The sequence below is a fragment of the Salmo salar genome, chromosome 16 (genome assembly GCF_965601325.2).
Source record: "Salmo salar chromosome 16, fSalSal1, whole genome shotgun sequence".
In the NCBI taxonomy this organism is placed as follows: domain Eukaryota; kingdom Metazoa; phylum Chordata; class Actinopteri; order Salmoniformes; family Salmonidae; genus Salmo; species Salmo salar.
In genome coordinates, this window is record NC_138306.1 from 4,830,815 (window position 1) to 4,846,672 (window position 15,858).

Below are 15,858 nucleotides of genomic sequence, written 5' to 3' on the forward strand. Positions count from 1 at the left end.
ATTCACCTTATGATATCCAGTGGAACAACCACTTTACAATAGTGCATCTGAATCTTTTAAGGGGGGGGGGGGGGGGGGGGGTTAGAAGGATTACTTTATACTATCCTAGGTATTCCTTAAAGAGGTGGGGTTTCAGGTGTCTCCAGAAGGTGGTGATTGACTCCGCTGTCCTGGCGTCGTGAGAAAGCTTGTTCCACCATTGGGGTGCCAGAGCAGCGAACAGTTTTGACTGGGCTGAGCGGGAACTGTGCTTACTCAGAGGTAGGGGGGCCAGCAGGCCAGAGGTGGATGAACGCAGTGCCCTTGTTTGGGTGTAGGGCCTGATCAGAGCCTGAAGGTATGGAGGTGCCGTTCCCTTCACAGCTCCGTAGGCAATCACCATGGTCTTGTAGTGGATGCGAGCTTCAACTGGAAGCCAGTGGAGAGAGCGGAGGAGCGGGGTGACGTGAGAGAACTTGGGAAGGTTGAACACCAGACGGACTGCGGCGTTCTGGATGAGTTGTAGGGGTTTAATGGCACAGGCAGGGAGCCCAGCCAACAGCGAGTTGCAGTAATCCAGACGGGAGATGACAAGTGCCTGGATTAGGACCTGCGCCGCTTCCTGTGTGAGGCAGGGTCGTACTCTGCGAATGTTGTAGAGCATGAACCTACAGGATCGGGTCACCGCCTTGATGTTAGTGGAGAACATTGTCCAGGATCACGCCAAGGTTCTTAGCACTCTGGGAGGAGGACACAAGGGAGTTGTCAACCGTGATGGCGAGATCATGGAACGGGAGGAAGAGCAGCTCCGTCTTGCCGAGGTTCAGCTTGAGCTGGTGATCCGTCATCCACACTGATATGTCTGACAGACATGCAGAGATGCGATTTGCCGCCTGGTTATCAGAAGGGGGAAAGGAGAAGATTAATTGTGTGTCGTCTGCATAGCAATGATAGGAGAGACCATGTGAGGATATGACAGAGCCAAGTGACTTGGTGTATAGCGAGAATAGGAGAGGGCCTAGAACAGAGCCCTGGGGGACACCAGTGGTGAGAGCGCATGGTGCGGAGACAGATTCTCGCCACGCCACCTGGTAGGAGCGACCTGTCAGGTAGGACGCAATCCAAGCGTGGGCCGCGCCGGAGATGCCCAACTCGGAAAGGGTGGAGAGGAGGATCTGATGGTTCACAGTATCAAAGGCAGCAGATAGGTCTAGAAGGATGAGAGCAGAGGAGAGAGAGTTAGCTTTAGCAGTGCGGAGAGCCTCCGTGACACAGAGAAGAGCAGTCTCAGTTGAATGCCCAGTCTTGAAACCTGACTGATTAGGATCAAGAAGGTCATTCTGAGAGAGATAGCAGGAGAGCGGGGCCAAGGACGGCACGTTCAAGAGTTTTGGAGAGAAAAGAAAGATTATTATGTTCAACATAGGAGGGCCAAGCACAGGAAGCAGCTCTTTCAGTAGTTTAGTTGGAATAGGGTCCAGTATGCAGCTTGAAGGTTTAAAGGCCATGATTATTTTTATCATTGTGTCAAGAGATATGGTACTAAAACACTTGAGTGTCTCCTTTGATCCTAGGTCCTGGCAGAGTTGTGCAGACTCAGGGCAACTGAGCTTTGGAGGAATACGCAGATTTAAAGAGGAGTCTGTAATTTGCTTTCTAATGATCATGATCTTTTCCTCAAAGAAGTTCATGAATTTATCACTGCTGAAGTGAAAGCCATCCTCTCTTGGGGAATGATGATTTTTAGTTAGCTTTGCAACAGTATGAAAAATACATTTAGGATTGTTCTTATTTTCCTCAATAAAGTTGGAAAAATAGGATGATCGAGCAGCAGTGAGGGCTCTTCGATACTGCACGGAACTGTCTTTCCAAGCTAGTTGGAAGACTTCCAGTTTGGTGTGGTGCCATTTCCGTTCCAATTTTCTGGAAGCTTGCTTCAGAGCTCGGGTATTTTCTGTATACCAGGGAGCTCGTTTCTTATGACAAATGTTTTTTGTTTTTAGGGGTGCGACTGCATCTAGGGTTAAATTGAGTTCCTCAGTTCGGTGGTTAACTGATTTCTGTCCTCTGACGTCCTTGGGTAGGCAGAGGGTGTCTGGAAGGCCACCAAGGAATCTTTGGGTTGTCTGAGAATTTATAGCACGACTTTTGATGATCCTTGGTTGGGGTCTGAGCAGATTATTTGTTGCGATTGCAAATGTAATAAAAAGGTGGTCCAATAGTCCAGGATTATGAGGAAAAACATTAAGATCCACAACATTTATTCCATGGGACAAAACTAAGTCCAGAGTATGACTGTGGCAGTGAGTAGGTCCGGAGACATGTTGGACAAAACCCGCTGAGTCGATGATGGCTCCGAAAGGCTTTTGGAGTGGGTCTGAGGACTTTTCCATGTGAATATTAAAGTCACCAAAAATGTAAATATTATCTGCTATGACTACAAGGTCCGATAGGAATTCAGGGAACTCAGTGAGGAACGCTGTGTATGGACCAGGAGGTTTCTAAACAGTAGCTATAAAAAGTGATTGAATAGGCTGCATAGATTTCATGACTAGAAGCTCAAAAGACAAAAACGTTGTTATTTTTTTGTAAATTGAAATTTGCTATCGTAAATGTTAGCAACACCTCCGCCTTTGCGGGATACGCGGGGGATATGGTCATTAGTGTAACCAGGAGGTGAGGCCTCATTTAACACAGTAAATTCATCAGGCTTAAGCCATGTTTCAGTCAGGCCAATGACATCAAGATTATGATCAGTGATTAGTTCATTGACTATAACTACCTTGGAAGTGAGGGATCTAACATTGAGTAGCCGTTTTTTGAGATGTGAGGTATCACAATCTCTTTCAATAATGGCAGGAATGGAGGAGGTCTTTATTCCAGTGAGATTGCTAAGGCGAACACCGCTATGTTTAGTTTTGCCCAACCTAGGTCGAGGCACAGACACAGTCTCAATGGGATAGATGAGCTGACTACACTGACTGTGCTAGTGGCAGACTCCACTAAGCTGGCATTCTGGCTAATAGCCTGCTGCCTGGCCTGCACCCTATTTCAATGTGGAGCTAGGGGAGTTAGAGCTAGGGGAGTTAAATCCCTAATACAGTCTAATAATTTATCAGTGGAGCTAAAATCCTCTGGTGACACTGAAATTTGAAGTTGTGTATTGTCTGTGTAGCAGTGAAAATCAATGCTGTGCTTTCTGATAATGCTGCTAAGGGGTAACATACTGTATATAAACTGAACAGTACCGGACCCAAAATCGAACCATGTGGAACGCGACATGTGATATGTATTTTCTCTGAATTAAGGTCACCAAGGGTTACGACCGAACTGGAGGAGAGGAAAATCAAGAAGTACAAATGCGATTTGGAAGACAAGAACAACGGACTAATATACCTCTGGTGAGATCCTGAGCACAAGAAACCACAAAACAGGAAGAGACAAGTGTGTCAGACGCAAAATTCATCTGTCAGACCAATTATCCACAGACAGCGCTAACTCTGGCTCCTCTACCAACGTTGAGTGTTTTTTCTACAACAGAGGGTGGGGACCCCGGGGACAATGTCAAGGACAACACCCCCAGCATGTAAGAGGGTTCGGCGCATACGGCAGGGGAAGAAGAAATCCACTACCACCCTGCGACACCTACCAATTGAGTTACAGGACGGGCCCCCAGTCCAATAGGAGCTAAATGTCTTCAACTTATCAAGTAAGACCCTGACATCAGCTGTTGTTCTGGGATTGATGTGCACTTTTCACACCAAAGTACGTTCATCTCTAGGAGACAGAATGCGCCTCCTTCCTGAGGGGTATGATGACTGCGTGGTCCCATGGTGTTTTTACTTGCATACTATTGTTTGTACAGATGAACGTGGTACCTTCAGGCGTTTGGAAATTGCTCCCAAGGATGAACCAGACTTGTGGAGGTCTACAATTTTTTTTTTGAGATCTTGGCTGATTTCTTTTGATTTTCCCATGATGGCACTGAGTTTGAAGGTCGGCTTTGAAATACAGTACATCCACAGGTACACCTCCAATTGACTCAAATGATGTCAATTAGCCTATCAGAAGCTTCTAAAGCCATGACATCATTTTCTGGAATTTTCCAAGCTGTTTAAAGGCACAGTCAACTTAGTGTATGTAAACTTTTGACCCACTGGAATTGTGACACAGTGAATTAATTATAAGTGAAATAATCTGTCTGTTAACAGTTGTTGGAAAAATGACTTGTGTCATGCACAAGCAGATGTCCTAACCGACTTGCCAAACCTATAGTTTGTTAGCAAGCATTTGTGGAGTGTTTGAAAACCAAGTTTTAATGACTCCAACCTAAGTGTATGTAATCTTCCGACTTCAACTGTACTTACATTCAGTAATCTTGCTCTGATATGTCATCCTGAGGGTACCAGAGATCAAATGTAGCATAGTTTTGTTTGATAAAATCAATTTTTATATTCAAATGTGGGAACTGGGATCTATAGTTTGAACCCCTGCTATGTCTGGCTCCACACCCACCCTTTCCGGCCATCTAGATGTGTGAAAGTTAGTGTATAAGATAATCAACCATCATGTATGACATTCCTGGGAGCGTGTAAACTTACATTTTGTATTACCATTTAATTTTTGTATGTTCACTATAGTTATGCACTTGATAATGTATCAATTGACCCATTTGCCACATTTGGGCAGACTTGATACAAAATATTGTCCAGTATTTAAATGCTTCACTGGATCAATCTGAAACTTTGCACACACACTGTTGCCATCTAGTTGCCAAAATCTAAATTGCGCCTAAACTGCAATAATACATTATGGCCTTTCTCTTGCATTTCAAAGATTATGCTTTTTTTTTTTATAACGCATGTTTTTTTGTTTGTATTATCTTCTACCAGATCTAATGTGTTATATTCTCCTACATTAATTTCACATTTTCACAAACTTCAAAGTGTTTCTTTTCAAATGGTATCAAGAATATGTATATCCTTGCATCAGGTCCTGAGCTACAGGCAGTTATAATTGGATAAGTTACTTTATGGATTTTTTTTTTAATGGTTCTAAAAGCACCAGTGTGTGGGCCACTCTGCCCCTGGGGCATCTGCCTTGAGGTAATCAATGGAATAACAACCAAATTATTAATGTTACAACTACGTTTTCTGACAGTCTCCAATCTATCAGAATTGTAGGAGATAACAGTTTGTATAAACTCAGTAGAAGGCGGAGTTAAAGGAACATACAGTAAATTAGGTTACTCACAATAACCATAATGCCATTTCTACAGGAGTTGATATGCTTTCCAAGTCCTCTGTTGCTTATTCTTACAGGGAGAACTGGAGCACTACCAGACCCTGTCCGTCAGTCTAAAACAGTTTGCGATGTTGCTGGAAATAATCTTGGAATCTGTCACGTCCTGACCAGTAGAGGGTGTAGTTGGGTCAGGATGTGGCAGAAGGGAGTGTGTGTTTTTTATTGTTTCATTGATTTTGGCCGTGTGACTTCCAATCAGGCACAGCTGTAGAGGGTTGTGGTTGATTGGGAGTCACACATAAGTTGCCTATGTTTCCTTTGTGTTTCGTGGGTAATTGTGCTTGTAATTGTGGTTGCACCTGACAGGACTGTGTTGGCTGTCAGTTTTGTTGTTTTTGTAAATTGCATAGTGTTCGTTTAATTAAATATGACAAACCCTAACTCCGCCGCATTTTGGTCCACTTTTCCTCAGACAGCCGTTACAGAATTACCCACCAAACCAGGACCAAGCGGCGGAAGAGGAAGGAGCAGCAGGAGTACAGCTTGATGGACCAATGGACTTGGGAACAGATCCTGGACGGAGAGGGACCATGGACTCAGGCTGGGGATTATCGCCTCCCGCAGTGGGAGATTGAAGCGGAGAGGCACTATTACGAGGAGAGAGAGCGCAACGAGCGCGAGAGGCAGCCCCAAGATTTTTTTTGGGGGGGGCACACGGGACAGTCGGTGGAGCTGAGGTCGGAACCAGAGCCAGTCGGGATGACATTGGAGGTGAGCGAGGGGTACGAGGCAGAGACTGTGACGGGGTTAATGGGGAAATTAAGAGAGAGAGAGATGAGAGAGGTGCTAGTGTGGTGCATAAAGTACGGCATTCGCCCTAATGAGCGTGTCGTGGGAATGATGTCACCTGAGGCAGCTCTCCATACTCGTCCTGAGGTGCGTGCTGGTTGTCTGGTAAAGACTGTGCCTGCGCCCAGAAACAGGCCTCCTGCATGTCTTCCCAGCCCTGCACGTCCTGTGCCTACGCCCAGAACCAGGCCTCCTGCATGTCTTCCCATCCTGATCAAGCCCGTGCCTCCTCCACGGACCAGTCCTCCAGTGGGTCTCCCTATCCTGGTCAAGCCCGTGCCTCCTCCACGGACCAGTCCTCCAGTGGGTCTCTCCACCCTGGTCCCTCCTGTGCCACCTCCTCAAACCAGGCCTCCAGCGGGTCTTCCCAGACTGGTGAGTCCAGGGCCTGCGCTCAGAGCCAGGCCTCCGTTATGTCTCCCCAGCCTGGTGAATCCTGAGCCGGAGCTGCCAGAGTGGCCAGACTGCCCGGAGCTGCCAGAGTGGCCAGACTGCCCGGAGCTGCCAGAGTGGCCAGACTGCCCGGAGCTGCCAGAGTGGCCAGAGTGCCCGGAGCTGCCAGAGTGGGCAGACTGCCCGGAGCTGCCAGAGTGGCCCTCCTGTCCTCCGGCCCAGCCCGAGTGGCCCTCCTGTCCTCCGGCCCAGCCCGAGTGGCCCTCCTGTCCTCCGGCCCAGCCAGAGTGGCCCTCCTGTCCTCCGGCCCAGCCAGAGTGGTCCGTCTGCCAGGGTCAGCCCCAGTGGCCCGTCTGCCCGGCGCAGCTATCGGCGCCACCGAAGTGGGCAACGCCGAAGGTGGAGCGAGGTCCACGTCCTGCACCTGAGCCACCTCCAGGATAGGTGGGTTGGGGAGGGAGGGTGTAGCACAGTGCCGTCGTTGACGGCAGCCACCCTCCCTTCCCTCCCTTTTTTTTGTTTAGGGGATTTTTTGGGGTTTGTTGTCGTTTTTTTTCTTTTTTTTCTGTGTTTTGTGTAGATGCATTTCGGGGTATGCACCTTTGGGGGGGGGGGGGGGGGTACTGTCACATCCTGACCAGTAGAGGGTGTAGTTGGGTCAGGATGTGGCAGAAGGGAGTGTGTTTTTTATTGTTTCATTGATTTTGGCCGTGTGACTTCCAATCAGGCACAGCTGTAGAGGGTTGTGGTTGATTGGGAGTCACACATAAGTTGCCTACGTTTCCTTTGTGTTTCGTGGGTAATTGTGCTTGTCATTGTGGTTGCACCTGACAGGACTGTGTTGGCTGTCAGTTTTGTTGTTTTTGTAAATTGCATAGTGTTCGTTTAATTAAATATGACAAACCCTAACTCCGCTGCATTTTGGTCCACTTTTTCCTCAGACAGCCGTTACAGAATCCCTGCGGTTAGGGTGAATCCCGTCACTTTTAAAAAGTTCTGGTTGCTCCCAAAGCAAATAATTTTTTTTAAAAGAGACATTCTTGTCATTGCAAAGTATCTTCAAATCACATTTTATTGGTCTCTTACACATATTTTAGCAGATGTTATTGCGGGTGTAACGAAATGCTTATGTTCCTAGCTCCAACAGTACAGTAGTGTCTCACAATTTACAACAATGGTGATGGCAGCATCATGCTGTGGGGATGTTTTTCATCGGCAGAGACTGGGAAACGGGTCAGAATTGAAGGAATGATGGATGGCGCTAAATACAGGGAAATTCTTGAGCGAAACCTGTTTTAGTCTTCCAGAGATTTCAGACTGGGATGGAGGTTCACCTTCCAGCAGGAAAATGACCCTAATCATACTGCTAAAGCAATACTCAAGTGGTTTAAGGGGAAACACTTAAATGGTTTGGCCTTCGTGTGACATCGGGTGCTGTAGGTGTCCTGGAGGGCAGGCAGTGTGACCCCGGTGATGCGTTGGGCAGACCACACCACCCTCTGGAAAGCCCTACAGTTGTGGGCGGTGCAGTTGCCATACCAGGTGGTGATACAGCCCAACAGGATGCTCTCAATTGTGCATCTGTAAAAGTTTGTGAGGGTCTTAGGAGCCAAGCCGAATTTCTTCAGCCTCTGTTTGCTGTTTGCGCCTTCTTTACCACACTTGTCTGTGTGTATGGACCATTTCAGATTGTCAGTAATGTGTACGTCAAGGCACTTGAAGCTTTCAACCTTCTCCAGTGCGGTCCCATCGATGTGGATAGAGGCGTGCGCCCTCTGCTGTTTCCTGAAGTCCATGATCAGCCCCTTCATTTTGTTGATGTTGAGGGAGAGGTTGTTTTCCTGGCACCACTCCATCAGGGCCCTCACCTCCTCCCTGTAGGCTGTCTTGTCATTGTTGGGAATCAAGCATACTATTGTTGTGTTGTCTGCAAACTTGATGATTGAGATGGAGGCGTGCGTGGCCATGCAGTCAGGGGTGAACAGGGAGAAAAGGAGGGGGCTGAGCATACACCCTTGTGGGGCCCCAGTGTGGAGGATAAGCGAAGTGGAGGTGTTGTTTCCTACCTTCCTGGGGGTGGCCCGTCAGGAAGTCCAGGACCCAGTTGCACAGGGCAGGGTTCAGACCCAGGGCCCGAGCTTATTGATGAGCTTGGAGTGTACTATGGTGTTGAAGGCTCGGCTGTAGTCAATGAACAGTATTCTTACATACGGAATTCCTCTTGTCCAGAAGGGATAGGTCAGTGTGCAGTGCGATGGCGATTGCATCGACCTTGGATCTATTGGGGCGGTATGCAAATTGAAGTGGATCTAAGGTGTCAGGTAAGATAGATGTGATATGATCCTTAACTAGCCTCTCAAAGCACTATGATCCCCAATTAGAGACAATGATAAACAGCTGCCTCTAATTGGGAACCATACTCACAAACAAACGTAGAAATATCACGACTAGAACACCTGAGTCACGCCCTGACCAACAGCACCATAGAGAACCCCGAGGGCTAATTAGTACCTAAGTGTGCGCTGTACTTCACGTTCATTGGATGTTTTCTTGTTTTTGTTGTTGGTCAGGGCGTGACAGTACCCCCCCCCCCCCCCCCCCCCCCCAAAGGTGCGGACTCCGGCCGCAAAACCTGAAACCAGATGGGGAGGGTTGGGGGAGTGACTAGCGTTGGTGGTGGCTCTGGTGCAGGTCTTATCACCCGCCCAGACCATGGATCTGGTCATGGAGCCGGGCTGAACGCCGTGCCCGGGCTGGGCACCGGAGCAGAGGAAGACTCCGGCCATGGAGCAGGACTGGACGCCATGCCTGGACTGGGCACCGGCGCAGAGGAAGGCTCCAGCCTAGGAGCGGGACTGGACATCGTGCCTGGACTGGGCACCGGCGCAGAGGAAGGCTCCGGCCATGGAGCAGGACTGGACGCCGTGCCTGGGCTGGGCACTGGTGCAGAGGAAGGATCCGGCAATGGAGCAGGGCTGGACGCGATGCCTGGACTGAGCACCACCCCAAAAGAAGGCTCCGGCCATGGAGCAGGACTCGACGCCATGCCTGGACTGGGCACCAGCGCAGAGGAAGGATCCGGCCATGGAGCAGGACAGGACGCCGTGCCTGGGCTGGGCACCAGTGCAGAGGAAGGATCCGGCAATGGAGCAGGGCTGGACGCCATGCCTGGACTGAGCACCACCCCAAAAGAAGGCTCCGGCCATGGAGCAGGACTCGACGCCATGCCTGGACTGGGCACCAGCGCAGAGGAAGGATCCGGCCATGGAGCAGGACTGGACGCCATGCCTGGAAGCTCCGGGCCGTTGACCGTCACTGGAAGCTCCGGGCTGTTGACCGTCACTGGAAGCTCCGGGCCGTTGACCGTCACTGGAGGCTCTGGGCCGTTGACCGTCCCTGGAGGCTCCGGACCGTTGACCGTCCCTGGAGGCTCCGGACCGTTGACCGTCGCTGGAGGCTCCGGACTGTGAACCGTCGCTGGAGGTTCCGTGCTGTAGACCATTGCTGGAGTCTCCGGACCGTACACACGCACTGATGGACGAGTGCAGGGAGCCGGCACAGGATGTACCGGGCTGGGGAGGCGCACTGGAGGCCTGGTGCGTGGAGCCGGCACAGGTGGCACCGGACTGATGACACGCTCTTCAGGGCAAGTGCAAGGAACCGGCACAGGTGGCACCGGATTGTGGAGGCGCACTGGAGACCTGGTGTGTGGAGCCGGTACAGGTGGTACCGGACTGGGGAGGCACACTGGAGACCTGGTGTGTGGAGCCGGCACAGATTGCACCGGACTGATGACACGCTCTTCAGGGCGAGTGTGAGGAACCGGCACAGGATGTACCGGGCTGGGGAGGCGCACTGGAGGCCTGGTGCGTGGATCCGGCACAGATGGAACCGGACTAATGACACGCTCTTCAGGGCGAATGTGGTGCAGAACACACCTAACTAGCATTTCTCTCCTTTCTCTCTCCTCCAACTGCTCCATCAGCTCACCGATGGTCTCTGGCTCTCTCCGCTGCTCGACCGACAGCCCTTTGTGCCCCCCCCAAAAAAAATCTTGGGGTTTCTGTGGCCGCGGACCCCGGCGTCGTCGCTGCCCTTCCAACTTCCTTGGTGTCTCCTTCCAAGGAAAGGTCTCACATCCTCCCAGGATTTCCTCACATGTCCAAAACTCCTTAACCTCCTTAACACGCTGCTTGGTCCTGCGTTGGAGGGATATTCTGTCACGATCGTCGTACAGAGTGGACCAAGGCGCTGCGTGAGTTGAGTTCCACATAATTTTAATTCACAGTGAAACAACAAAAACAACAAAACATCCAACGAACGTGAAGCACAGCGCACACTTAGGCACTAACTGAAACAATATTCCACAAAGCAGGTGGGAACAAATGACAACTTAAGTATGATCCCCAATTAGAGACAACAATAAACAGCTGCCTCTAATTGGGAACCATACTCACAAACAAACAGAAATATCACGACTAGAACACCCGAGTCACGCCCTGACCAAAAGCACCATAGAGAACCCCGAGGGCTAATTAGTACCTAAGTGTGCGCTGTACTTCACTTCATTGGATGTTTTCATGTTTCTGTTGTGACAATTCAGCCATAAGCAAACAAGAAAACGCTCACCCAGAGGCGGCGCTCCTAGTAGCGGGGGACTTTAATGCAGGGAAACTGAAATCCGTTTTACCAAATTTCTATCAGCATGTTAAATGTGCAACCAGAGGGAAAAGAACTCTGGACCACCTATACTCCACACACAGAGACACATACAAAGCTCTCCCTCGCACTCCATTTGGCAAATCTGACCATAATGCCATCCTCCTGATTCCAGCTTACAAGCAAAAATTAAAGCAGGAAGCACCAGTGTCTAGATCAATAAAAAATGGACAGATGAAGCAGATGCTAAGCTACAGGACTGTTTTGCTAGCACAGACTGGAATATGTTCCAGGAGTCCTCCAATAACATTGAGGACTACACCACATCTGTCATTGGCTTCATCAATAAATGCATCGATGACGTCGTCCCCACAGTGACCGTACGTACATACCCCAACCAGAAGCCATGGATTACAAGCAGCATCCGCACTGAGCTAAAGGCTGGAGCTGCCTCTTTCAAGGAGCGAAACTCTAACCCGGAAACTTATAAGAAATCCCGCTATGCCCTCCGACAAACCATCAAACAGGCAAAGCATCAATACAGGACTAAGAGCGAGTCATACTACATCGGCTCTGATGCTCGTCGGATGTGGCAGTGCTTGCAAACCATTACAGACTACAAAAGGAAGCACAGCCGAGAGCTGCCCAGTGACACGAGCATACCAGACGAGATAAACTACTTCTATGCTCACTTCGAGGCAAATAACACTGAAACATGCATGAGAGCACCAGCTGTACCAGAAGACTGTGTGATCATGCTCTCCGCAGCGAATGTGAGTAAGACCTTTAGACAGGTCAACATTCAGAAGGCCGCAGGACCAGACGGATTACCAGGACGTGTACTGCGAGCATGCGCTGACCAACTGGTAAGTGTCTTCACTGACATCTTCAACATCTCCCTGTCCGAGTCTGTAATACCGACATGTTTTAAGCAGACCAGCATAGTGCCTGTACGCAAGAACTCTAAGGTAACCTGCCTAAATGACTACCGACCCGTAGCACTCACGTCTGTGAGAATGGCTGGTCATGGCTCACATCAACACCATCATTCCAGAAACCCTAGACCCACCCACTCCAATTTGCATACCACCCCAACAGATCCACAGATGATGCAATCTCTATTACACTCCACACTGCCCTTTCCCACCTGGACACCTATGGAACACCTATGTGAGTATGCTTTTCATTGATTACAGCTCATTGTTCAGCACCATAGTGCCCTCAAAGCTCATCACTAAGCTAAGGACCCTGGGACTAAACACCTCCCTCTGCAACTGGATCCTGGACTTCCTGACGGGCCACCCCAGGTGGTAAGGGTAGGTAACAACACATCCGCCACGCTGATCCTCAACACAGGGGCCCCTCAGGGGTGTGGGCTCAGCCCACCCACTCCAATTTGGGAGTGGGTGGGCCTGTACTCCCTGTTCACTCATGACTGCACGGCCAGGCACGACTCCAACACCATCATTAAAATTTGCCAATGACAGAACAGTGGTAGGCCTGATCACAGGCAACAACGAGGCAGCCTATAGGGAGGAGGTCAGAGACCTGGCCGTGTGGTGCCAGGACAACAACCTCTCCCTCAACATGATCAAGACAAAGAAGATGATTGTGCACTACAGGAAAAAGAGGACTGAGCACGCCCCCATTCTCATCGACGGGGCTGCATTTGAGCAGGTTGAGAGCTTTAAGTTCCTTGGTGTCCACATCACCCACAAAATTAGCATGGTCCAAGTACACCAAGACAGTCATGAAGAGGGCACGACAAAACCTATTCCCCCTCAGGACACTGAAAAGATTTGGCATGGGTCCTCAGATCCTCGAAAGGTTCTACAGCTGCACCATCGAGAGCATCCTGACTGGTTGCATCACCGCCTGGTATGGCAACTGTTCAGCCTCTGACCGCAAGGCACTACAGAGGGTAGTGCGTACGGCCCAGTACATCACTGGGGCCAAGCTTCCTGCCATCCAGGATCTCTATACCAGGCGGTGTCAGAGGATGGACCTAAAAATTGTCAAAGACTCCAACCACCCTAGTCATAGACTGTTCTCTCTGCTACCGCACGGCAAGCGGTACTGGAGCGCCAAGCCTAGGTCCAAGAGGCTTCTCAATAGTTTCTACCCCCACGCCATAAGACTCCTGAACAGCTAATCAAATGACTACCCAGACTACTTGCAATGCCCCCCCCCCCCCACCCCCTATTGTACGCTACTGCTATTCTCTGTTTATTATCTATTCATAGTCACTTTAACTCTATCTACATGTACATATTACCTCAATTACCTCGACTAACCGGTGCCCCCACACATTGACTCTGTACCGGTACCCCCTGTATGTAGCCTCACCATTGTTATTTTACTGCTGCTCTTTAATTATTTGTTACTTTTGTTTCTTATTTTTTACTCATCTATTTTTTACTTAACACGTATTTTTCTTAAAACTGCATTGTTGGTTAAGGGCTTGTAAGTAAGCATTTCACTGTAAGGTCTGCACCTGTTGTATTCGGTGCATGTGACAAATAACATTTGATTTGATTTGGTCCTCCTGGTTCATCTCTGGTATTTGAGGCATTCCATTCCACCATGAACGCCAGGCCGTCCCTCCTCCTCCTCCTGCTCCTCCCCCCCTTCTCCTCCTCCTTCTCCTCCTCCTAACTTGTGGCTTGAAGTCTCCATAGGGGCGGAGGATGGGTGGTTTGTTTAGGCCATTCTCTGCTTGCTTGGTTGTCTGCAATTTTCTGTATTAAATGAAGTCATACTTTATGAGAAAGAGCCCCACCTAACTCAGAGTGAAGTGAGAGGTCACACACATATTGATAAATTGACACACTCAAGTAATTGAAACAGTAACTACGGGAAATATGGATGTCTTGTGTTGCAGGCAAAGGTATAGAAATAGATCAAATAGAGTAGAATTGAATATAATAGAATACGAGCCAGTCTGGAATACATACCTCCTCGCTCCTCTGGTACTGTAGAAGCAAACTCCCCCAACTCGCTCAACAACTGAGGGGCCACATGCTTGTATGCATCCATTGGGTTCATGTCATCCAGCCAGTCCACTGGCACAGCTGGCACAGCTGGCACGTTGGCGGCCTCCAGATTCTTCCCACCACCCATGTTCATTACTCCGTTAACAGTGGGGAGGTATGAGGTTTATCACTTATGAAGGTTTTATTTTGAACTTTGTGTGCATTATCGTCGTTTAAAAAAAAAAAAAATTGATAACTCATCCTTATCCTCAACACACTCACTGTGCGTGCAAAGGCTATCAATAAATGAAAAGAATACAAAATATAGAAATGCCAAAAAATAACAATAATATTATTAACCACTAAGCAACAACAACAAAAAACACATACTTAATGCTCCAAATTTGCATTACCAATAAAGACCTACTTTGGATAAAGGACATACCTTTGTTTGTTGCCAAAAGTGCAACAGCATTTGCAGTGGTGGAAAAAGTAGGCTTACCCAATTTTCATACTTGAGTAAAAGTAAATATATGTTAATAGAAAATTACTCAAGTAAAATTTAAAGTAATCCATTAAAATACTACTTGAGTAAAATTCTAAAAGTATTTGGTTTTAAATATAATTAAGTATCAACAGTAAATGTAATTGCTAAAATATTCTTAAGTATCAAAAGTAAAAGAAAAAGTATAAATAATTTCAAATTCCTTATTTTAAGCAAACCAGACAGCATGATTTTCTGTTTTTATTTTATTTACAGATAGCCAGGGGCACACTCAAAATCTCAGACATAATTTACAAACAAAGCATTTTCGTTTAGTGAGTCCGCTAGATCAGATGCAGTAGGGATGACCAGGGATGTTCTCTTGGTAAGTGCATGAATTGGCCCTGTCCTGCTCTGCATTCCCCTTACGAAAAAAGATTGCAGTCAGTTAGAGTGCAATATAGCTGAAGTATGCTGCAAATACTGTGTTCAAAATAATAATGTAAATACTGCATCCAAAATATCACAGTCGACTGCAGGTACTGCACTTTTACTGCAGTTTCAAAACTGCAATCTTTTTTTGTAAGGGGCAAAATGCAAAAAGTACTTTTAGGTGTCAGGGAAAATGTTATGGAGTAGAAAGTACATTATTTTCATTAGGAATGTAGTGGAGTAAAAGTAAAAGTTGTCCCAAATATAAATAGTCAATAAAGTAAAGTACAGATACCCCCCCCCCAAAAAAAAATACAATGTAGCCCTTTCCTGCAGTCAAATGACCTAGTTGTCATAAGTTTCTTCATCTTCCGACGATATAGAGAAATCGTCGTCTGAGAACGTGGACCAATACGCAGCAGAGTTGGTGCTCATCATCTTAATTTATTAAATGACGTTGAACACGAGAAAACAAGAAAACAACAAGAACGACGAAGGACAGTTTCACAGGCTAAATGAAGGCTAGCAGTGCGAAATACAAAAGACCAGAGACCACATAGAAATACAAACATAGAACATTACCCAAAAACCCGGAAATAATAAATCAAACGCCCTACTAAATAAACCACCACCCCGAACCACATAAAACAAATACCCTCTGCCACGTCCTGACCAAACTACAATAACAAATAACCCTTATACTGGTCAGGACGTGACACTAGTGGCCTCATGGGTGGAATGTTATTCATATTTTTATTATTTCATAATTAATAAACATTATTTCAAAAACCTTCCAAAAATCCAGTGTTTCTAATGCCAAACGGTTTTGCTATATTTTAGTCTTCT